Source organism: Coturnix japonica, chromosome 10 (genome assembly GCF_001577835.2).
Source record: "Coturnix japonica isolate 7356 chromosome 10, Coturnix japonica 2.1, whole genome shotgun sequence".
NCBI classification, from domain to species: Eukaryota; Metazoa; Chordata; class Aves; order Galliformes; family Phasianidae; genus Coturnix; species Coturnix japonica.
Window position 1 is genome coordinate 14,353,737 of NC_029525.1, and position 24,897 is coordinate 14,378,633.

At 39.0% G+C, this 24,897-nt stretch overlaps 1 long non-coding RNA gene across 1 annotated transcript; it reads left to right on the top strand.

Annotated features, from left to right (window-relative positions):
• The first annotated feature begins 143 nt into the window (after nucleotides 1-143).
• On the top strand, nucleotides 144-23,831 carry LOC107318859. Its single transcript, XR_004308563.1, has 11 exons — nucleotides 144-372; nucleotides 492-566; nucleotides 2,899-3,018; nucleotides 4,295-6,849; nucleotides 7,601-7,799; nucleotides 9,975-10,153; nucleotides 13,508-13,658; nucleotides 14,335-14,517; nucleotides 19,080-19,210; nucleotides 21,242-21,300; nucleotides 23,283-23,831. It is a non-coding gene; the product is annotated as an uncharacterized LOC107318859 (long non-coding RNA).
• The last annotated feature ends 1,066 nt before the right edge of the window (nucleotides 23,832-24,897 follow it).

Below are 24,897 nucleotides of genomic sequence, written 5' to 3' on the forward strand. Positions count from 1 at the left end.
CACTAAACGCCTTTAGCCTCTCCACTAAATGCGAACCCTTCAATTTTAACAAGTTCTTCCTGCAAATGAGCATTTCCTGAGACTATCAGAGCACCTGAGAACAGCTCCATCAGCCACGTCAAATGCTTCACAGCGGCAGTCAATTACATTCGAGCATATTTAAGATGAGCAGAGTCAGACGTTAGTTTTCTCTCCACTCGCTTCAGGTGAAGCAGTTCAGAAACTTATGGCCACCGGCTGCTGTTTGCCCCAGGAAAGAGCTTAAAAGCAGAACAACCTCTTCCCCAAATAACGACCATATGTAAAGCACTGCGCAGCAGATCCGTCCTGCAAACTGCTTAGCGCTCTCAGGGGTGCAGTAAGTTGTGCCAGGTGAGGCGGCTGCTCCCTGTAAGTTGTTCCCCTGTTCCTCGGGCAGGGCGCGGTGCGGGTCTGCTGCTGGAGGAACCGTAACTAAGGTGCTACGTTTGTTTGTTTGGCTATTTATTTAGCGTGTTTCCGCTGCGCAACCCGGAAAACAAACTTTCCCAACTGCTTACGGGCTATATTTATATATTTTTTTAAAGGTTAGTATTGTTTTTTCTTTTTATTTTTCCCCTCTCTCCGGCAGGATGCTCTCTGCAAAGAGCCCTCCAACCCCGCTCTCTGTGCCTCGAGGAAGGCTTTCCTCTGCCCTTGGCTGTCTACCGCGCAGAGGCGGAGGGTTCGCAGCTTTGCTCTCTGCTCCCTTAGAACGCCCGGTGTCCTCGCAGGGTACGAGGCCGGGCTGCCCGCGGGGCAGGGGGTGCGCCCGGCGCCGGGAGGTGCCTGCCCCGAGCTGGTACCCCGGGCACAGCCCGGCACCCGGCGGTATTTACCCATGACTCAGGGCCAGGCGAGGGATGCAAAGACTTCACAAGGTGAGGGAGATGGCAAAGGAGGTGCCAGCTAATAGATCGGCTGCCGTTCCGTGGGGCAAAGGAGTGTTGACAGATCACGTTAATCAGTAATTTTTTGTATTTATTTTTATTTTAACTAGTGGGTGCCGGTGGCGGATAGCCTCGTTCGTCGGGCTCGTAACCCTTTCGTGGCTGGGAACCCGTTGCGTATTCCCCTCCTCTTTGGGGAGCCCCTCTTTGCCTGGGCACATCCCGGGGCATTTCTCTTTTCTACTCTGTTCTTGCCCGGGACGAATTCTATCGATCGCGGTCAGGCGTGCTGGGACTCACTAATGCTGATTTTTGTGGTCCAGACTTCCCTTTGAGAGCAGGTGAATGCCACACCACCTGTTCTGTTGACAAAGTAAAGTAAATCCCACTTAAAAACATGATTCCTAGGCTCTGCGAGAATGAAGCATATATGTTTTCAGGGCTTGTTGGTGCCAGGTCATGTTGACCGATTCTTGAATAGTTGCCATTGTGCCGAGCTTGCAAAAGGAACCCGAGCAAACATCACCCCAGAAAGGTTTGTGGTTTTCCTACACATGCGGGCTGCAGCCTCGCACCGCGCCCTGCTGCTCGCCCAGCCTCTCCCTCCCCTTCCTAATCTCTCCCTTTTAAATTTGTTTTGAAAGAGGGGGGAGGAAAGAAAAAGAAAAACCCTTCATTTCGGGAGGGGGCAGAGGATCAAAGAGCAATGGGTGTTCGCGCTCCTCCCGGGCAATAACGGGGCGAACGTCCCCCGCCCGTAAGGAGGAACGATCGGGAGTGCCCGTCGCCTTTCTCAGTTCTTTCTCCCGTTCTTCCCGGAGCGCAGCGGGGGTTTCACTCCCTGCTGTCCCCCGCGATGCGTTGGGGTCGGCTCGTTACCCCCCTCCCAGAGGAACTTTCTTTAGGAAACAACAACGTTTGTTCATTCCAAGCCTCGGCAAACAGCTAAACTAGTTTACACAGTTGGTTTTGACAAACGAATAAATTGTTTTCTTTAAGTACACCGTCTTAAGCAAGCACACACTTTAACTAGTTTTCCTATGAGACAGCTTTTTACTAGATTGCTTTTTCATTGCGTGGCTATCGAAATGAGATAATGACCAAAGAGGTGGAACCTAATCAGCCTTTTAGTTGAGTTTAAAGAGTCTAGAGGTAGTTTAAAGGTAGCTTTGGTCATGTTTGCTGGCCGGCTGCGATGTTTGCACTACCACGTTATGATGGGGAGAGTAATGTGTTTGATAGATAAGGGAGAGAGGCTAGCCAAAAAGCAAGGTCAGCTGTGATAAGGCTTGACACTTTTACTCATTTTTCACACACTTAAAAGGAAACTTTAAAATATGTAGCAAAAAAAGAAGCAAAGAATCGACATGCTAACAACCATCATAAAAGCAGGATGTTATCAGTCCTTACTTCTTATTTAATTAGCCCCAAATCTTATCATAGTTTGGAACATGTCATGGTATTAAAAACAAAAAACAACAAAAACATTTAAAGTTCTTCTAATTTATTAGCGATCAGGACCATTCTCAAAGCACCGTACCCCTCGTGGGGTAATTGCACATCTTACTCTTTCTTCTAAAGCATCTTCCCGATGCTTTATATTTTTCAAGTAGTGGAAGACAACAGGCTGTAGGGTGAAAAGACAAGTCTGTGTGATCAATAGTGGAGGGGGAGTGTGGAGGGTTTTAGCAGAGGACAGAAATCCAGGGGGAGAGAGCAGGAAAAAAGCCCTCACAGAGGGGTTAAAATCTCTGCACAATAAAACCACCAGGTATCAATGAAGAAATATAACATGAAATGTAACCAAACAATCAATGGCAAAACTCTCATTAAGTTAAATAAGGCTTGCCGTGACTTGAATGGTATTTTTGAAATATTTGTGTCCAGGAGAACAGATACGTATTATTGATCCTAGATTCTATAAAATGAATTGATTTTTTGCTATATACACAAGAATTCTAAACCAGAATGTGTTATGTTTTTCTTTCAGGAAGCTTTTCTGCCATCTTCAGTTGAAATCTAAGCTACAAGTTGAAGATCAGCCCCCAGCCAACAGCACATCTTCTCGAAACAAATGATTGTTTTCCTCACTCGACAAAGCAATAATGAGGTAATATTTGCACAACTATCTAAAACCAATTTCCAAAAGCAGCTTGGGCTGAGTATACAAAGGCAATTACACACTTATGTCCAAAATACATATTCTCAAAATGCCCATGTAACTGCCAGCTAAAATAGACCTGTTGCTTATAGGTGCTGCAGATTTCTTCCCTGAAGCTTGGAAAGTCCTAGAATTTGCCTCTCAGCAGATCTGGGGCTGTGCTTCTGCTCTGAGCCCTTCACCAATGAGGCCTTTGCCCATGTCCAAGGGGCTAGTTAAGGTGTGGGGGGGTTCTCAGGGTTTTAAGAAAGAAAGAAGTCCTGCTGAAGGAAGGGGCCCGCTGCTTTTTTTCCTTTTGGAAGATGTTCTACCCTTGTCCTTGGTTGGTTGGAGCTGCCCCTGAGGAGTGATCTCTGCTTGGGGTCCTCCTCTGTCTGTGAGGACGTTGCTTCTGCCCCAGCTCTGGTGGGATATGGGAAGGAAAAAAGTGGACCGTATGTTCACGAATTTCTCCTGAAATGGTTCCACTCTGAATAAAAATAGGACCAGAGAGGGAAGGCAGCTATGAGTACAGCTCTGTGTCCTAGTGTCAGGCACTAGAGGAAGAATTTTAACTCCAGGGTGTACTCTGTAAGTCTAGGGTATTCTGTGGAGATGGGCACCAAAGTCATTGCTATGGCAAACATCAGTCCTGAGCGCCCCCAGGTTCTGGTGTGCTTCCAGCTCTGTGGGGAAGGGGACTGATTATGGAGTAGCCCTTGATTCCTACTGCACCCAGAGCAGCCAGATCCCTGAGGATGGGCAGGAAAAGTTCTGAGGGAGCCTAATCCCAGCATGGCTTGCCTGCAGAGCTCGCTGCAGCCCTGGGTCACAGTTCTTAAGCAAACACAGACTCACAGCCCATGGCTGGTGCCAGTGGACTGTTGCTATCCAGGTGGGGCTGATACACTTGCACTAATCCCAGAGCTAGCACGTAAGGCACTTCTGAGCCACGTGTGGAACCTATGAATTTTAGGTGTCTAGAATCTTAAAACCTCTTGCACAACAATCCCTTAGGCAATTTTTATAATATCACTCTGGAATATTTGGCTAACTGGAACCACTTGGGGTATATTCCAGATTTCACTGAGACACCTTAACTCTAAAATAAAATGTGAGATTGAGGGCTTTGTTGAGAAGGGGTGGGATGCCCGCTTACAGGCCATGCAGTGTCTCTTTCCCATGTCACTGTTGCTTGGGACAGCTTTTCATACCCAGTGTTTCTTTCTGCTGCTGAGTCCCACAGGTAACAGAATCATTAAGAAGTCCACTAAGATCGTCCAGTCCAACCATCAACTATCATGCCCACTCACCATGTCTCTCTGTAAGTAACTCATGGGTGCAAGCTTAGGGCATTGTGCAGGCAACAGTGGATGCAGCTGAATTACAATTTCCATGAATAAAAGGAAGAAGTATAGGAAGCCAGTAATGATTTTCTTCCTATGGAGGCCACCATCTACACTTCTTTTGGTCTCATTTTAATAATCTATATCAGTGTTGTTTTTTAGCTGATTTTAATGTCAACTAGGGATTAATGTGCATTAATTAAATTGACTGTATTTTCTTTAATGAGCACAAAAGGATTTTATGTTAATACTGATGATCCTAATAAGGATTCTGTCTACTTATCTGTATTTTCTCAACATCCTGAAATATTTTATTAGGAAACAAATTAATTCAGTTACTATCACGGGGTAAAAACAGAAGCTATCAGGTGACTGCCAACTGGGTCTGGCGTTAGCAAGCTATGTGACAATTAAGCTGTAAGAACTGCATTTAGCTGCAGAACTGCTCATTGCAATGTATTATTTTGAACAATTTAAGCCTTTTTTTTTTTAATTTCTTGTTTGGCACTGGCTGACTCTTACCTGGATTTGAAGCCACCATTGAATGAGTATGTGAGTAATAATAAAAGAGATGCTGTCAGTGAGACCTGGGCTAAGGTCTATGCCCATTCCTTGTTATCAAGCAGGAGACGCAAAGGATGAGCTGGGAGCAGATGCTGCGGTGATCCCTGTAGGTAGACAGGTAGCTACACATGACCCTCTTTCATCTGTGCAGATTGACAATGCAAATTAGTTTCTAAATCGTTAAAAACCTTACAATATAATAACGCTTTTCCATAACAAATGAAAGAAATACATTTATTTGCATGCGTTAATATATCTGTGTCAATATATTTTTATACATTCACAGCTGTTGCGGGCTTGAAAGACACTTGACTTGCTGAGCAAGCATTTAATAAAAAGCCCATGGAAATGTTAATTAATGGTATTTGGTACTAAATGCTCACTTTGATGCTAAAATGTTATGCTGCACAGATTTAAAATTCATGCTGCGTTTTTTGCCCTTGTTACCATCTGCAAATTTCTACCCCACACCCCATTCTCACATCAGGTTGCTGAAATAATTCAATAGTATTATAGCATATGTCAGTAAGAAACAGTAGGGACAGATTCTGATCTCAGCCCTCTTGTTTAACTTTGTTGCTCTCAATTGCATTGTTTTTGCCAGGTTTTCTTATTTATCCTGGTTTTGTTGACTATCCTGCTCAAAACACCCTCAGATCTGTACAGATACGTAGGAAGAGAAAACATGTCTCAAAAATAATTTCCCATCCAGAATTCCAGCAGCTGTCAGCTCCTAAATAAGAGCAGTTCCAGTAATTTCAGAATCAATGTTTTGCTGCAAAAAGTTGCTTCGATGTAATATAGCTTCCAAGTGGAAATGTGAGAAACCTGATGGCTGCTCTGTGCTGGGTTCTGAAGGTCTTAGGGCTTAAAGCCCACCCCAAGCATGGTGTGAAGGGGCTGTGAATCCCACTCAAGGTAATTCTCTTTTCCTGAGCCCTGTGGTGTGGGGAGAGTCAACCAAGACACTGATAGAATTTCTTAGAGCTGAAAAATCATGAGATCTTTAGAAATAAATGCTTTGAAGAAAAAGTGGTTTACTGTTCAAGGGCTTTGGTTTTAAATCATGTATAAGTAATTGCTGACATGATAACAGAACTACCTGAGCTTTCATTAACATTTATCCTCAATTGGACCAAGTTTCCCTGCAAAGGATTTTATGATAACAATTAAATTTAGTAAAAATAATTCATTTGGCTAAAACGTTTCCAAAGGGACCAATTTTCCACTGAAACAGAAACAAAAAATTTCTACTACCTCACAAGAAATCTACAAGAAATCCAATTTTTTTGTGTGCTTGTGATTGTTACTGGACTGTTTGAGTATGAATCTGTTTAGGCTTTCATTTCTTTGTGCTGGCTCTTTATGTTTAGTTCAAGCTTTGAACTGAATGTTTATGTTGGGTCTTAACAACATTTCTGTTTACCTTGTGCCTTTCTTGACGACTTAACCTTTTCCAACAGTAACTGTAAATTATACAATCAAATAACAGTATTAATTAAAGATATTAGTAGATGACCTATAATTGGTATAAAATGATTACATGAGTTATTGTCAGTTTTGACAATCTGGAGTTGAAACTCCATTTGTAACAGCTCATGCCAGTATTCCTTGGTGTGGTTGCAGTGTATGTTACGGTGAAATATCCCACCATCATTCTAACAGTGTGTACCTCTGGCATAAACATTAATTCTGTGCAGTACATCTAAGCAAATAATCTCTGAAAAGCAGACAAGAAACCAGATCCTGGGCATACAGTTCTAAGGAACATCAAACAAGAAAAATACAACCAAGTTCTTCCGCCATGGAGCAGATCCCCACAAAATCCAGCTGCAGAGCAGGGCCATGGCTTATCTCTCCATGCCTTCACCATTGGAGTGTTCCCAGAGTGGTAAGTGAGCTTCATAAAATAGAACATCAGACAAAAGTGATCTGTCGTATATTGTTGCAGAAAATGTTTTTTTGGAGAATTGTATTGCCTGTTAGAATACTGCAAAAAGCTTGAATGAGTTGATGTTCCTCAAACAGCATTACTTCTTATACGCCATTAAACCCTATCCAAACCAACAAAAATAAATTATTATTTAAAATAAATATCCCCTAGAGAAATCCCTCAGTTCTTATTTATGTCAGTGGTGGGCATTTTGAAGGGGAATAATTAATAAACATCTATTCAATCTACTACTTATGTCGTTATGATTTGTGAAATGAAAGAAAGAAACCAATCTTTCTGGATGAAAAAGCATTTTCTTTAGCTCTCATTTCACTTGAGTTTTCTGGCTTTTTTCATGTAGTCATATGGATCTGCTCTTTTACTATTAAAAATACCTTCCAAGGGAATATTTCTGAAGCAAATTCTCCTGCCTTGTGGGGAGAATTAGGAGCAGAAGAGTGTACATTAGCTCTTACTCAGCTGAAGTAGGAAGAGGAACAGTGAGGTGAGATGCAGCTTGGGCAGCATCATTCAAAGACTAGGGCAGCTCCCAAGGTTCACCTCAGCTACTTCTCACAGCCAGCTGATGATAAACCAATTTTAGAATGCTTCTCCAGTCCAAAGTAATTTTCTTTATTGCTATTGTTCATATAGGTGTCCTCTCTTAAGCTGTTTTTCTAATATCTTCCTTTCCCTCATGTTCTTCCAGGTTCATGAAAACCCATAACATGGTACATTGCATTGGAAACTTGGCTTGCTCAGTTCCCAGTGACCAACTCTGAACTCTCCTTTCTGGAAACGTGGTGAAAACTTCCTAACAAAAAGGAAAAAAGGAGTCTTCTAACTTCAGGCTGTGTCTCCTTTCCCTCATCCATGAACAAGAGATGCATTCACTCCACAATCTGAGGGTAAGATGTTCCATATTAGACTTTCAAAAGAAGCAGAACTCATTTGCAAATATTTTGCAGGGCTCTTTAGTTCTCTTCAAGGGCACATCAGGCAGAAGTGTCAGCTTGAGAAATCCAGGACTTCTAAGAGAGTAAAACCACAAAGCTCTGATCTGACTATGAATGTTACATTGCATTTCATTATTGGTTTGGCACACGTTATAACAGATGAATATAGAGGGCTTCATCTGTATCTTGGAACCTCTGCACTTACATTATCATGAAGGATATTTTTAAGGTTGCTGCCTTGGATAAAAGAAGAAAATAACTTTTATTTGTGCAGATATTGCACTAAATATTGGCATGCACATAAATGGAGGATGTAGTCAGAAAATACAGTCCATAAAGATGTAGGGGATGTTGTTCAAAGCACATAAATTTATCCCTTGTTCACATGCATGTATAAATACCTGCATACGAATATCGAGTCTTCAGCGACCAGTCTAGATCATGACCTGATAACAGCAGCTCCTGTGCAGGAGTCCACTTGACAATTTCCTACGCTTGAAACGCCTCCTTTCATTGCAAACTTAATGAATGCTTTCAAGTGCACAACAAAAATGAGATGAGAGAGTTTGGGGAAACCACCTTTTCAGGGAAAACCAACACCTTGAATTAAAGGCATTAAGTATTTGAGCCTCTTCTCAGAATATAAAGCCAATAGTGTGCAACAGGCTACTGAAATACTATAAAATAAAGGAGAGCAGTTCCTTAAACATAGCCTGTAAAACTGCAATGAGATGCTTGCTTCTGATCTGCAGGAGTCTTTGCTTCTCTATATTGCATAGGAAGAAACATTCAGCTTAACCTGCGGGTGCTGCCTTCAGCAATATTTTAGCAATTTGATATTAAATAAAAACCCACACCTGCTATTTCTCAGGGCTTTCACTTTCCCCTGATTTTCTTTTTTGGTATATTATTAAACTAAAGAGCAATAGGATTTTTCCTCCCCTTGTTTTGTCCATAAATTGATTTATTTTACAGTGGGTAGTTGCATTACAGTTTTGTGTAAAACATGCTGAACGCTAGAAATGCACTGGCTATGTACCACTTGAAGATTAATCTCCTCTCTGTTTGAGTATCTGAGACAACAGGGCACTCACAGCTGGAGAAGAGCATTCCAGCTACAGGTTTGTCTTTTTAATAGAATGCGAAAGCTGTTGCCAGATTCTTTTTCTTTTATCATGAACATCATGAGAATAATTTGTTGTCATTCTACTGTACTTTTCATCCAAAAAACCTCAAAGTGCTTTACAAGCAATAATTATCCTGACCAACTCATGCAACATGTAAATGATGCATAGGGATAATTTAACAACTACTAAAATAAGCTAACCACAAGGTAGCTCTGTAGAGGTTGTAAATTAGTCTTACAGGCTACCTGAGTTAGTTGTATCCTGAGAGAGCTGAAAAGTACACTACTGACCTGGAATAGCAAAGTGGTATTAGCAGGCAGAATGTAATTATGATTTGGTAAAGTCAAAGTATTAAATAATGACACTGTTGTGAGATTCGCACTGAAATGTGCAAGACTTCTCCTTCAGTGCCATGTTTGCTGGTGTCTTTGTGTTCTCAGTTCACTAAGGGTGATGTGCATTGATGCAGTTTGGCCAATCTTAAGACTTTAACTTGGAAAATTCAAGGAAAAGAGGGGGTCTTTGGTAACTGTTTTCAGAGAAAATGAAATAATTCCTTCTACACTGCATTTTCAAGACTCTTGGCTCAGCTTCATCCCAAAGACTTCTGCAGCAATACAGGCAAGTGCGACTGCTGTGCTGGGATACGGGTCACTTTAACTCAGATTAGAAATGCCACCACTGAGCCATATCTGCTGAAGTGTAACAGGTTCACACAGAAAGGCAGTAAGGCCGAATGAATACACAGATGCAAATATTTCTGTTATACCATAGCAGCAAAAGAGGTTAGTAGGCTCTTAATGTGCTTTTAAGCTCTGAGTGGATGAAACGTAAACTCTCATTTCTAGTGCTTTTAGAAACTGAAGGCAGGAGACAAGCTTCACTTTAGTCTTGAAGGAGATGCTGTTGGTTTTACATTTTACTGAAGGTATGATTTATGGAATACACACATTTCAAAACAAATTTGTGAGGATAATGTTAATTTTCCTTCTTTTCCCAGGTTTTCTTAAAAGGCAATTGGCCACCACTAGTTCCCATCAGCTGCTCACCTTGAAATGGTGGCAGTCTCTGACATCAGTCAGCTGTTGCCACAGGAAAGATTAAGTCATCTTATTTGCAAGTGCCGTCAGTTAAAGACATCAGAGGAAAAATAAAAGCCTATGGTTAAAGAATGTTAAGGTATGTTTGTAACAAAATCTAGATGCTAAAGTAGGTACAAAAGCAATGAGAACTATTTCTCATCTACCATCAGTGTGTCAGTTTTCACAGTTCATTGCTGTAGGTAAGGTTTAGGGTCGCATCCTGTTTCAGTTACGGTAGCATCTGTTCGCTTATTTTGAGAGAAAGTTCCAGGTCTCTGCCAGCTGAGGATGTGGCCCTGGTATCACACTCAATTGCCACATGAATGTCTTTGTCCTCTGGGTTTTGAAGACATATGCAGATGTAGCCTGTGTACCCATGCAGGTATCCTAGCACAATGTTTGGAAACAGAATTCAAGGTGTGTGTGTGCATATATATAAATACAGATGCTTAAATATGTATAACAGAGCCTGAGTAATTCACTTTGATTTATGCACTTGGAGCTAGGCAGCAAGGAAGGGGTTAATCATAAAGTATTTCACCTTGAACCTTGCACTCTCTTTATCTAGCACACAATAATAAAAGATCAAGAGTTCCTGCTTATTATCTTATTTTTCCTCCTTGTTCCACTAGGCTAGGGCCCAGACTAGTTATGGATTAACACTGTGATCAATAGTAAGCTTGCTGTCTCACTCTTGGCAGGGGAAAATGAACTCAAAATGCAGTCAAACTCTTATTGATCAAGGATATAGGTCTCACTTTCATTACCTCTGTCTCCTGATAACCCACATATAATGTGATGAGCTGCTAATCTCTCTGATTTTCAATGGACCCTTCACCCTTCCTGTCTGCACAGTATAGCTTTTATTTTTGTGTAATGCTTGTAGCGTTAACTCTCACTCTATTACCATCAGACCTGGTCAATCGGGATTCATAAAATGACTTTCAAGCAGAATTGGGCCAACTGTGTTAAGGTTATATTTGGGTATCTCTGAGAAAGAGTGTTACCCTTCAATAATAAACAGATCAGGTGAGGGAGAATATTGTATCACCTACAACACTGGCAAAGATCAGATAGTTTGGACTACCCAAATCCATCTCAGAAGAAAACATTACATTGTTTAAATGTGATGTGCCATAATATGCTTTTGGCTTTTAGAGAATGTTTAGCTTATTTAATTGTGGATAAAGATATATATCATGTCCATCCAATTGATCTGAAGTTCTGGATGCTTACAAGGAAATACTAGTCCCCTAGAATAGACTTGAGTGTGTGCAGGCGAGTGTATTTCATATGTGAATACCACACTTCCTCATCTTAACATAGATATGTTGATCACTGTTTTTGGAGAGATGGGAATTACTTCACCACATTGCCACAGAACTTAAGGGAATATTTTCACCAACTTCTGTGAGCAGTGGATAATGCTCCCAGGGAGCAAATTGTTCAACACTAAGCAAAAGTTGGAAAAATAGTTTAGCATGTTAAGTTTATGATACTGAAATGAAAGTATTTTCCTTCTGGGATATAATTTGCATGATTGGAAAAAAAAAAAAGGCTTGCATTGATTTTGTTGTTTAGTTTCTAACCCTGAATTAAAAAAATGTTTCTACTGAAGAAATATCAATGTTCTTTATTTTCTGATTTCTTTATTATTTTTGGTTTGTTTCAAACAAATACTCTACAAACTTCTCTCAGGTGGTTGAACCAAGTCCCCTTGCATATACAGTCATAGAAATTCAAAGGATGGTCCTTGTAGATCCAGTCTTTGTAGATCCTACAAAGTGAGTCATTACTGGCATAATTATTTGTGTGATCTTCAATCAAGGATGTCATCACATTTTCTTAAGCATAATATAGGCTAAAAATAAGATATTATTGATTGGTTCTGAAAGAGAAAGGTCTGAAGTTTCAGGTGTAGTGTTTGCCTTCGGTGGCAGTTGTCTTTATGCATTAGATAACATTCATAACCTTGTAGCCATTGTGAATACTGAGCTTTCTTTTGAAGCTTACATCAATCATATAATTAAGACATCTTAGTTTTGCAATCTTGCTAGATTGTGATCTGTGCTCCCTGGGCCCGTTTCTGAAACTTCAATTTATGTTCTTTCTTTCCTGTGTGTGTGCATGTGTCATGCAATTACCACTCTTCTTTCTGTATGCTTCTTCCAGGTATTCTTTGCGGTTGGTCCAAATTTCTTTAGCTTAGGCTTCCTGTTAGCTCTAAGTCTTTCCATTTTATTACAAAGAAAAATTAATTGGGTTCTAATAATGAGGTAGGCATGGAGGGCACTTACCAATGAAATACAATTGTTTGTGCATAATAGAATCTCTATGGTGGCATCTGCTTGAACAGTTAAATCAAAGACCAACCAAAATCACTGGTTTGAGATAATTATCTTTGCTGTAAAATGTGCTCAGTTCTAAATATTAAGATAAAAGCTCACTCAGGGTATCACTAACCAATAGCTTTCATTTTGGGAGGAGAAGGGCACTGATGCGTTAATATAAGAAAAAGAACCCAAAAAGCATATAAATGTCATTATAGACCAAAATGCTCAAATACTTCAACATTAAGCACCAGAGCTTTCTTTTTAAAATCTTAAGAAAAAGGGAGCTGAGTTTCAAAGTAGGTGTTGACACTTCATACTACCTTCACTCTTTTGTCTTCTTTTTATTTCTTCTCAGGCGAGTTTCTTGATACCCAAGGTTCCCTACTAAATATGACATGTAATAAATTTGTTTATTAGAGTTAAAGTTTTAAACTGCTCATTTGATGGTGTTGGACCTCTGTACTTCATTTTTTTCTTCACTTTAGTTCTGTATTGGATAAGATTGAATAGAGGGTGAAAAAAAAAAGCAGAAAAAAATTATATATTTTATGACAGAAAATATTTTTGTGGAAATGACAGAGGCCTCCATCATACAGAAGAAAAGTGAGCTGATTTTTTGATATTATAAATCTGTGATACAGTCCTGCATGTGTCAAATGGATATGTCAGAAAAAGTGACAGTGGTATTTTTTCACTTTATGACCCAATCTGATTCTTATCAAAGTCAGATCTGGCCCATAAAATCATGGACATCAGCTACTCAGTAGACCTAATGAGACAGGTCTAGCCACACAGTCTCAAATGCATTTTATCACTGAAGACCTAAAGCATGCTTACAGATCTTGCCCATAAAGCGATGTAAGCCCAGATTATAATAATAATTATTATTATTAGAGTACAGTCTAATGTTGGCAAGATCCCTAGTACACAGACAATTATATCTCTATCAGATATATTCATAATTCATATAAATTTGGTGGAATACCTGTAGTCATAGAACAAAATTATTTAACCTTTAAACATGGATGAGGTTTGAATTTGGTACCATATTTGCAATACCTTTTCACCCAACTCTAGGCCCAAGTTTTACATTTAGTTATTATTCCCTCTTTCTCCAGAGAGAGAAACAGAGACAGGCCATTGCTATGTGAATTAATGAACTGCTGGCAATAATTACAATTATAGTTGACAGTCGTGCTGCAGTGTTCTACGTACTAATAATGACACCATAGACAACATATCAGAAGAAGAATTAAATCCTTCAGAAAGGTAAGAATGGGTTAAAAAGGCTTATGGAAATTTATATGAGGGATGATTTAAAGCAACTGCTAAGATTTAAAAAAAAAAGTACAATCACAAAATGTCCACCAATTAAGCCTCAAGAAAAAAAAATCTTTTTTATTATTATTTTTACTTTCGTGTTTTGAGATACAGAGTTCACCCTAGAGCGCTGAATTTCCATTCATGAGCATAGTACATACATAATTAATGCAATCTGCTGTCTGTTATGACTAGAGATGACAGAATTTTATTTGACAGCTACCAAATATGTATATATTTGGTTGTTGTGTATATGGCTGTTAATAGGTTTGACTGTATCTGGCATTGATAATATGCCACCAATGTGGTGGAGTTAAACCTATCCCACGTCTTTCAGGACTGGTGTGTGGTAGGGCTATCCAATTTGAATAGCTCCTTTATGTTCTTTTTCAAACCAAACGTTTTTATTTTTGTCAATAAACTGTGTCATTTATTATAGTTAAGAAAACTCATGTTGTTTGAGGTCTTTATCAGAGTTCCTACAAATCAGGTTAATTGGTGATCAACAGAGCTTTTCTGCCTTTAATGAGGCCTGGTAGCCCAAGGCAAGGCCCAGCTCTTGATAAGGGACTTTCCCTTTCCTTATTCAGGACTCTTTGATCACTATTTTTTTTTTTTTTACTAGGAGAACAACCGCCGGGAATGTCATTGTTTTTTAATTGCCTGATTACCAAATGTTGGAGATAAAAGATAGATGTTCTCAATTAATAACATTTACATAGATTAGCATCACTAACAAGCCTCATTAGTAGCTGCTGACTTTTGTTTAGACTGCATCCCATGTCAGTTGTGCTCTGATAGTGTAGTGGTAAGTACGTTCTCCATATTAAAATATATTTATTTCTAATCTATTTCCATTAATCAAGCTATATATGACATTTTAAAGCACAAATAGGCCTTCCATTAAAGTTAACTCTTGCTTCTCAGAATACTCTGTGCAAAGTTAGGTGTATTAGGGGACTTTGAATCAGAAAAATCCTTGCCTTCCAGAGCATTTGTCAGTTCTGAGGTACATTAGTGCACTTAGCATAATAAACAAACCACCCCAGCCAGTGGGTACAGTTGATTGCAGTTCATCAGGAACTTTGCTGACTTACTTGCTCTGAACTACTAGATAATTTGCTTTATATGGTAATACACATTTTCCTTTGAATGTTAGTGTAGAAAATGTATTGATAACAGTCTGCACTTGCAGAGTATATTTATAAATATCTGTCTTGAGAAAATAAATCTCCTTTACACCATTCTGTTAGTGCAGGTGTTATCCTTGAACCCTGAAGTCTGACCTTTCTGTTGAGGCCATTCCTCAGCAAAGCACCTCATCCTAATGATTAAATCATAGGAGATGTCAGCAGCCTTCAGGTTTGAACTCTGGGGAGAGTAAAGGGGAGTTAGAGTTTTCTTGGTCCTCACCCTAGGATTGACTTTTCTGTTGGTCAATGCACTCATATGTGCTGTTGGGATAGCAGGAGAAACCTGTCTCTCCCCTTCAAGCAAACCCTTGCTGAGTTGGCTGTAGTTTAAGCATGGTTGATTTTTGGAGATAAAAATCTATTTGAGAACTTGTGTATCAAGTAAAAGAAAGAAAGCAGCAGTAGAGTAGAAAAGGCTTAACGTTTGTAGCTTGCCAGAAGGGAAGGGAAAATGGTGTTCTGGCTGAACAGTCCAAGGAATCAGGCTAAAAGCTGAAAGATACATATAATGTCAGATTCTTCAGGAGAAAGAGATACACTTCTGCAGGTCTTTGTATGTGTGTTTACAATTGGAGATACAAACACGTATAGACTTGTTCAGATTAAAAAATGTTTCTATCTATTATTTTGATCAATGGTCCTCTTTTTATTTTTTTTATATATTTTCAACATCTACTGCACTGATACACATAAAACCAATATTTTTACTCCATCTGCTTGAAATTCTCTAGTGTCATGGCCTTTGCTTCAATGTTGAAGCTGATTTCAGGGTTGCATTAAAAAAGTAAGCTCTATAGTTCAGTCAAGCATCAACAGTAAAGTGCTAAAGCAGAAGCTTTCTTGCTATCAGTGGATGGATTAAATAAATAAATCAATCAATACTGGATGTAAACCTTTTTTTAATCTCTCTTTTCAGTAGGAAAAACTAAGGTATAGATTCTTCTACCCTCACTCCTTAAGATAGAAATAGCTTTGTTGACTTCCACTGATATCTGTGTAAGATATTTCTGCCTATCCAGCAAAGGAGAACACAATGCAAAGTCAAATAGAACTCAGTGGGGATAATAATTTTTTATTAATCACGTTTTTCAGCGTCTTGGCCACGGTATATTTCAGTTTTGTTTTTGTCTTATGAAAGGAGAAAATAAACCTTGATCTTCATTTTACTGTTGCATGCATTTCATTTGGGGATTTGCAAAATGTGGAGCAGAAAACAAAGGCAAGAAAGATACAGGAATTGAATATTCCTGTGCGGCTTTGCATCATAAGAGGACAGAATTGTGATTACGTACGTATGCATGTATTTCTTTCATAGCAGTGTATCAGTTTTGGAGAAGAGATACTACTGAAATTATTTAAAGGGTACAATACCAGAACTGCTAAGTAATATCGCACATGATGTCAGCACCCCAACATGACAGATGTGTTCAGACAGCAAAATTCATCTTTGTTTCTGGGGCCAACGAAGAGCCTATGAACCACTTAGACGCTGTTATGAGAGATGGACACGGACCACAGACTCACTGCATGTGGGCCCTTGAGCAGCCAACCTATTGCTGTTGCTTTGGACTCTGGCTAGGCTCAAACCTGTTCTGAGGGAAATGCTTCTGTGCTGTTACCAGTAGCTGGGTTACCTACCCCACAAATACAAGTTGCTATTACATATATTTTTAATCTTTCCCAGTTTTCCTTTTTGAACTTTCATCCTTTGTTTGTGGCCAACACAAAAGAAAAATAAGAAGAGAAAAATAGGAATCTAAATAAGCAAGCCTAATCCTTTTCTATACTTACTTTCTGAGTCCAGGTAATTCCAGCATTCTGCTCCTCCAAATTCTTTGATTCATGTTCAGCCAACCAGAATATTTTCCCTCTTGACAAGGTATAATTTCAATGGATCTGTGTTTTGTCTCTCTATGATGCACTTCATATTTTTCATGATTTTGCATCCCTCATACAACACTCTGTCAATTAAAATGATAGCTACTTATGTGGGACAATAAGGGACTATGAGGGAAGGGATTTGTGGAGGCAATTTACAACCTCTAATTCAGCTCCAGGGATGTGCTCCAGCACAGCTACCCTGCGATGGCTGTGCCAGGTAATTTGCTGGAACGCTCCACTGAGGCATCAGCCTGTTGATTGCCTGATGTGTAAGAGGCCTCAGACTGGGTCATATTCAACAATTAGTTTTAGTAAAAAACTGGGAAAGTTTCCTTCAGCATTTGTTTCGGAATATATTACACGCTTCCATATTGTAAGGGTTAAAATATGCAGAAATGAAATGCAAAATAAATTAAATCTGTGTTTTGTTTGAAAGAATACATTGCAGATTAACCTAAGATCATTTTGTTTGTCACACTGTAATAAACCTTTACATCTGTACTTAAGTACTCTGACGCAAATACTATTTAGATGTTTAGGTTAAGCCACAGAATAAAAAAACAACCCAACTATTTATCACCTAGATCTAATCTTGATCACATTTTCTTCTTAGCTTGTAGAATATTCTGAAACAGATGGTTTTAACCAGCTTTCCAGTACAAAAATAAAAAACTGCTTTAATTAATGTGTAAGCAGTCATGGCTGCGCAGTCCCTGCACATGCAGCTCCCCTCAGCACATCTCTCCTCTGTCAGTGGAGCACTGCTGAAATTCTCCCATTACTTCTGCAAACTTTTAGGACAGACCTTCAACTGATACGAATCAAAGTAGCTCCACTGACTTTATGGAGTTGTACCACTGCATAGAAACCAAGGTTCAGTGTTCATATCTTAGTTCTCATTTTTTTTTTTTTCCTGACAAATATGCTAAGAAAATAAGGGAATACAGAGGAAATTACAAAAGCTGTTGTAGCATTCATTCATGGTTTGTCCCTTTCAGCAAATGCAAATGCACCAGAGTGTTTTTTTTCTTTTCTGAGTATTGTTCTCATTTAAATGTACACTTTGAAATAGAACAGGAGATGTGCTAATGGAATGAAGTATTAAGAAGCACACTCTTACAGAATCTACATAAAGGAGAACAACAGAGAGAATGACTTTCAATAAAATGACTTTTCCACTGTAAAGAAAATGAGTTGTGCAATTGTATTTCTCCCCCCCATTATTATATACCATTCTGATTCCCAGGGAAATTATGATTTTTGACAAAAACAACCCATTCCTGCTGAAACCAAATGGCAGTTCAGGGCAGCTTAGTGGATAATGCAGCCAGAGTTCACCTACGGGACCTCTGCTTGAACCAACTTCAGGTTATAACCTAATTGGCTTCTTTGCCTGAGCTCAGTGCCTCCAGGTCAGGGTATGGATCAGTGCCAAGGCATTAGGGAAACTTGCAGCCCAGTTGCGTGGCCCGAAGACAGACAACTTCAGTTACAAGCTCTGCCTGTCCTGACCCTGACCCTTCGCTTGCACAAATATCCTCTGCTTGTTTTAAAGAAGAAGGAAAATCCACACTCTCTCCAGATCAAAGTGGTTATTTGTTTTTGTCTTGCAAGGCATTTGGGCAAGGAAAAGGAATAAAGAGATGCATTTGTTTGTTTGTTTGCTTTTAATTTGAATAAGGACCAGAGCTCTGGGGAAAAAAAAAAAGCAGAAGCTAAAAGGTATCAGTAGAAAAATGATGGTTTTGAGGTAGTGACTTTGAAGTAGTTGGACCCATGTGATCAAACATTTACGGTTTCTAGAAAAGAAATAAAACGATAGGCTTGAGAAATAGGAGGGATCCAGAGCCATCCCAGCTGGAGCAGATTATTCTTATTAATCAATTAACACAAACAACAACAAGTTAATTCTTCAGTTTCAATTTCCCTACCATGGGACTAGATCCCCAATAGAACTTGTTTCAGAGGAGAACAAAATCTCTCCCTTAGCACTGAAGAAAGGAGCCCACAAAGGGATACTGATTGACCCATGCTAGAGAAGGGTTTTTGTTTTGTTTTGTTTTAAGAAAACAGAATTTTATAAATAAGTGACTTGAAGAATCTCTCTTTCTTTGTTTACTGTTTCTTCAGACTTCTTCAATCGGTTATGCCTAAAAGTCCTACAGGCATAGGAATAAAATATGGGGCTTGAAGTGTGTTATGGTGTGAAGCACTTTGAAAAGAGAGCACCAAATTGAAATATGTACAGCATTCCTATTTTGAACTTTTCATGAAATCCTTTCTTCTTTCCCTCCAGGAAGAAGAAAAAAGTGGGAAAATCCTCTTGGACTGGTGGATCTGAGCGAGGAATGACTGCCATGAATGTGTTTTGTAAGAATCCTTGTGCAAACCACTAACAGGAGAATTCAAGTCAAATTTTGACTATTGGTAAGGGGTGCCTCTCATAGCCCCAGACAGCAGCATTTCCAGGTTTGGCAGGAACATATGAGACCTCACAGTCTCATCCCTGCACCCCCCAACACAATTGCATGGAAACAGCAGGGCCAAGCACAAATGCCACAGGCTGGGACTCATCTGCTAAAGATTCCCCTGGAATCAGGTTGAAATTATCTTTTTGTTACATTTTGAATATGCCATTTATTAAATTCAGGCACGCTTCTGGTCTGGGAATTTCTTGAGCGCTTGTTGGGAATACATTTTTGAGTCATCTTGCATCATTTGCAATTTCTGATGAATTCAAAGACTCCGTTAAGTTCCCAGAGGAAAACCTGCCTGTCAATAGCCCTCATCTGATAGGAATCTTGCAAGGGAGCTTTACAACTCAGGCGCCAGTTTTGAATGCTGGAAATAGCAGCCCAAGAGATAAGAAAAGAGATGAGTGGTAGTTCCCTTAACAGTGTTTCATGTTGCCTGGAGTATCTCGTGAATATCTTATAAAATGACAGAAAGAAAAACGCAGTAGGAATCAATTTAAATTAAATAACATAGAAAATATATTCTAGATAAATCAAAGCTTGTGATTTATTAATTCAAGCTGCACACCTCCAGTGATTTTTTCCATTGCAAGATTTTCACTCTGTGAGTGGGTTTGAAATGCTCCACAGATACTGCTGTCATCTTTCCCTATCACACTGCAAATGTGTTTGTGCTTGAAACTTGCTGCCTTTTCATACAGAGAAAATAAATAGTGAATGTTCTTTTTTGCTCACGATGTTACATGTTTCAGAAACTTACAGGAATAAGTCAGAACAGCAATATTTGTATAGTTAGGCCTGGCATATTTGTGTATATTAGGTAAGCATGGTTATTTGGAACCAAGCTGTGCCTATATGGTTCCTTCATGCTGTTTTGTTGTCTAGAGGCACAACAAGGCCAATTTTTTAGAAGAAAAATGTGCCATATAATTGCCACTTTGTGATTCATTCAACTAAAATTACAGAAAAAAAGAATCTCGGTCTCCTCTTTGATGCATTGTGCTGTTGTTCCACTCGGGCTTTTACGAGGTTTCCAATGCAACTGTACTGCTCAGTAAGAGAAAATACCTGAATTACATACACAAGTGCACACACACACGCACACACACACATGCATACTGATAAGGTTTGCCTAACCCCTGACTTGAGCACACATTTCAAAGATTGCCATAGAGAAAAGGATATGTTTGTTTGAAGGGGAAGAAAAGCAACACTGCTAAGAAAGGTACAAGCTGACATGGTAAATAAAAGCATCACAAGTGAAGGCACAATCGGAGCAGGGAATAGTTGGGAGATGTGATTCAGCACTCAGGCTGGGAGATTATATTTAACATGAAGAATGGAAAATGTAAGGCAGCTCCTCCTGCTGCATATTCATTCTAATATGTGAAAAGGAAAAGTGTGGAACATAGCTCATCTGAGGCTGATGCCACAAAGGGAAATGCCGTGTAGTTCCTGTTTTTCACATATTTCCATTGAGACGGTGTGAAAACTAAAGGATGACATTGTTGGTGCAGTGAATTTCTCAGCAGATTCACGGAGTATTCTGCTGCACCAAGATGATATTTTAAAAGGGTGCAATTACATTTTCTGTATGGATGTTCGTCAGGATAAAGATGGCCCCTTGGAAAACACACTGCATGTTTTTTTTTGACCCTGTCACAACAGAAACACAATAGCAAGTACCTCTTTCCAGTGCCGGTAGACAGTTTATTTATGCAAGAGCAAGACAAGAGTTACAGTAGGATATTTATGTCTAGCATCAAAGAAAAGCCTGGTTCATGCCAGCTCATGGGAAAAATTGCTCAAAATAAATTCATCACAGGGAGGTTATCTCTGTAGTGCTGCTGAAAGCAGGAAAGCATTGTGTTACTTGTGATGTAATTGCCATCTGAATGAAGGGATGATTTGCCTTGCTTATTATACAGTATTTCTGTTAATACTGTTTGTGGTTGTGCTTTCTAATTCTTTCTGGCTTCTTCAGTTTCTTGCAGAGCCCTTCATACTGGGAAATGAATCCAAAACTTTTATACTCTTCTTAAAGTGAGTATTGGAGTTCCAGTGTGTACCTTTTGTTCCTGCAGCATGTTCAGAGTTGGAAGATAATCCATATCTGTGAAATAAAAATGAAAGCATTGTGTGTAAACCTGGAATTTAAAATTCTTTTTTAATTGTATTTCTTCTTGATGTGCAAAGACAGTGCAGAATTTCCAGTGTTTGGAAAAAATGATGCTTTGAAAATATTTACTTCTTAAGTCATCAATATAAAAAAAAATTCATAGCAAAGGCTGAGACAAAATTTTTGTATTGAAAGCATAATTTAAAAGTTTTGCATTAAAAATAGTATTTTATTTCAATTTATAAAAAATGGAAATGCATTTTTGTCATTTCTGAACATTTTCAGATATATTGACACAGCATTACTTCATTACACTGAATGGAAAAGAATTCTCTTTGTGAGGCACACCAGAGGATATGTGACTTAAACCCAAAATCAAAACCTGAACAAAACAGTGAAGCAAAAATGAAATAGGATAATCAAAAAGATGATATGTAAACAAGAATATAATGAAGGAAGACTCCATTTTATAAGCAGCCATCAGCACTGTGTTGCTGGTAAAACCTGCAAAGCCTTTTGACTGAAATGAAATGACAGTTTTCAAATGACTTTTTTTCTGATATTTTGCTGCAAGTTTTACTAATTCAGTTTCATACAAAAATGAAATTCATGAGTCCATAATCCTGCTCTGAGCACATCTACCTCTTGTCACAAGACATCCAAGTTATAAATCATGTAGACATGAAGGATCATGAGAACCTTCCAACAGCTGGAAAGTTCTCCTGCTGAAGTTATTTCCTCTGATCACAAGGAAATATACAGTTCGCCTTCATACTGAAAGAAGAAATCTTTAATTAGCAGAGGCATTTTTCCTTCTTTAATTACCTGAAGTTTTCCAAATGTGAAAATAAGATCATCTTCTTGCCATTGGACATAAATGGCAGGCATGTTATAGTTTTGTAGGAAGCATTGGCTGAGTTGTCTGCCAGTAATTTCAAGACCCACTTCAGATCAGCCACATAAAGAAGACTTATCATATTTCAGGACTTTTCATATTTCAAGAGACAAGGTTTTCAATACCTCTTGTTCACAGGTGGTCAGTTCAAGGACTCATTAAAAGTTATACAACTTTCCTATTGATAAATATGTGGAAATTATAGTCCAACTGTCTTAAGAAGTCACAGCCGTTAGAGAACATGTGCAGCATTAAAGGGAAATAACAAATTATTATTTAATGAGATGACTAGTCTTGCTATTGTTGCTTTATTTTCAAGTAACACTGAAACAGGCTCCCTGGTGTTTGTAGTTTCTGGCTATCTTTTTTTTCTCCTCATTATTAATTCTTTTTTTCTCTGTGCTAATCAGCCAAAGTGCTATGTGTTCAGACGGCTGATTTTTATACTTTCTTCCCTTTGGATTTAAGGGTTACTTGCAGAACTAGACAAAGACTTAAGCAGTAAGTGAAGTCAAGGGCACACCTCATGACCACCACAACGCACACATGCAGAGTTTACGTGACTGTTACACCTCCGGGTCAAGGTTCATCAAGGATTTCCATAAATCCAGTGGGTAATGTGCCAAATGAGATTAGAGAAGACTTCACATTATTGCACAATCCAATGAAAATATCATCTGCTAAGCTCCTTCTGGTGGGGACTGCAAGTAGGTAGCTAATATTAGCAGATGTTTTTCTCAGAGGCAAAGGGAAGGCAGAAACACCTGCTAACATCTATGCAGAAAGGGGGAGCAGCACTTCACCTGTGGCAATGTCTTCTGTAAAACTGCAATTCTTAAGAGCGAAGATTCTGAGCATTGCCCTGTTGTGTCATATTCTTTTTTGTACTTTTACATTAGGTTTAATCTCATCCTGTTCTGTATACCCAAATGTGTCTTCAATCAAAATTCTGTTTAAATTTATCTGGATGTGCTTTCCTGATACCTAATTCCCAAAATTATATTTTCACAGACAGAATCACATTAATACATGGAGCAGGTGGATTTTTACATCTGATCTGTGCCTGTTTTATCTATACACATATTTTTCTCTCAAACTTTGACCTGCAAGAAAACAAGTTGGAAGAATGAATTTTGATACCTGCATCCTGGCACTGACACAATAATCATCCAATATGTTTGTATTTGAGAATAAAGCAAAATGTTTTTTTGTTTGTTTTGTTTATTTTTGTTCCACAAAGAAGTAGCAGAAGTCTTAAAGAGGCAGGTCCATTTCCATTTGTCTCCTTCATAAATGCCATTAACTAACTGCCTCCCCTTTCATTAGATCTCTATTCTTTGTCCTCAAATACGAGTGGAATGAGATTCTGATATTGTCACTGAACTTGATGAGCACCTGACTCCATTAGTCATTCCCTTGAACTCAATGGTCTAGATTCTCAAATGGTATAAATCAGCATAACCCATTTCTATAATCTAAAAACCTAACCTGAGAAAATTATTTGTGGAATAAGGTCAAACATGATGACAGTAAGGGAATCTGGATCATGATATTAAATGTTATGAGGCATCGTCATCCAGAAAGACTTAGAAACGTAAAGTGAGAATAAACAGGAAAAATTAGCTGTGTATGACAGATACAAATAAAAGGTACTAACCTCTCCAGATGGACTTTGCCTTTATAAACTACCATGTTTGGTTCCCAAAGCCATGCTGTATTGCAGAAATAACTTGAATTCAGGATGCCCACTGGCCGAATACTGTGTAACACTCCCAGAGATACAGCTGCAGTAATATTCAAAAAAGAGTTGAATGAAGCAGACTGAATATGATGTCTCGTCTAGAAGTGACTGAAAGCCAAAATCTGAAATCATAGTTAATGAACAGTGCCCAGGTCTCAATCCTCTTATGCCAATGGGAAGGAATGACAGATTTGCACATTTCCTGTGCAAAAGTGATGCCCCCAGCCAGAACCCTGGCTATCAGTCAGGCTTCAGAACAAATTAGTGCAGACTACAGCTGTTCTAAATTTTGCCAAAATAATAATAATGATAAAAAATGTCTACATCTCATTTCTGGCCTGACTCTCATTTGCTTGTTCTTCTCCTGGCTCATTGCCTCTTGCCTTCCAGTGACACTGTAACAACAAGAAGTCATGGAAAACATCTCTACTTCTCCCAGATCTTAAATAGCACAGTAGCTGGGAAATAAGTGCAGAAAGCAAGAAATTTGGTTTTAGTCTCTACAGGTTGAGGAAGATACAGACTTCAGATTTCCCTCAGGAAGTGTCCAGAGTATGTCTGGTATCTCTGGGGCGATGGCCAACAGTTTTCAGCACATAATCAGGGCACAGAATTCCAAGCAGCATGAACATGATGACTCACTCAAGTTACAGTCACGTGGCCCTGCGGAATGGAATCCATCCCCTAGTGTTTATAACTTACATATTATACTATGCAATTCAACTTTGTAGACTTCTCTGGATACACATTTAATCCAATAGTGAGTGTTTGCAAAAGACCAATCTGATGCATGGTGAGGAAATGCTACAAAAATGAGTTCTGCTCTTTACAGCTGCTTCCAAAAGTACCATCCTATCAGTGAAAGTGGGAAAGGTCTGCTAAGGT